This window comes from Somniosus microcephalus, chromosome 12 (genome assembly GCF_052327205.1).
Source record: "Somniosus microcephalus isolate GS21.2 chromosome 12, FLI_Smic_1.0, whole genome shotgun sequence".
NCBI lineage: Eukaryota > Metazoa > Chordata > Chondrichthyes > Squaliformes > Somniosidae > Somniosus > Somniosus microcephalus.
This window is the reverse complement of record NC_140998.1, coordinates 219,335,662-219,336,502: the sequence shown is the minus strand read 5'-3', so window position 1 is coordinate 219,336,502 and position 841 is coordinate 219,335,662.

Sequence of the window (841 nt, the reverse complement as noted above, 5' to 3'; positions counted from 1 at the left end):
CTGAGGGAGCACCGCACTGTCGGAGGGGCAGTACTGAGGAAGCGCCGCACTGTCGGAGGGGCAGTACTGAGGGAGCGCCGCACTGTCGGAGGGGCAGTACTGAGGGAGCGCCGCACTGTCGGAGGATCAATACTGAGGGAGTTCCGCACTGTCGGAGGGGCAGTACTGAGGGAGTGCCGCACTGTCGGAGCGGCAGTACTGAGGGAGTGCCGCACTGTCGGAGGGGCAGTACTGAGTGAGCGCCGCACTGTCGGAGGGTCAATACTGGGTGAGCGCCGCACTGTCGGAGGGGCAGTACTGAGGGAGTGCCGCACTGTCGGAGCGGCAGTACTGAGGGAGTGCCGCACTGTCGGAGGGGCAGTACTGAGTGAGCGCCGCACTGTCGGAGGGGCAGTACTGGGTGAGCGCCGCACTGTTGCAGGGGTAGTACTGAGGGAGCGCTGCACTGTCGGAGGTGCCGTCTTTTGGATGAGACATTAAACCAAGGCCCCGTCTGTCCTCTCAGGTGGATGTAAAAGATCCCAGGGCCACTATTTTGAAGAAGAGCAGGAGGAGTTCTCCCGGGTGTCCTGGAGAAAATATTTGTCCCTCAACCAGCATCACTCAAAAGTCTCTGAGCCCACAACCTTCTGACACAGAGGAGAGAGAGAGAGGGAGAGAGAGAGACAGAGAGAGAGAGAGAGGGAGGGGGAGAGAGAGAGAGAGAGAGAGAGGGAGAGAGAGAGACAGAGAGAGAGAGAGAGAGAGCTAAACCCACTGAGCCCCGGTGGAAACTCCATGGCAATGGCTGCCCAGCTTTGAGCAGAACTATCTTCAGAGTGTCCGGAAACAAAGGGTTAAC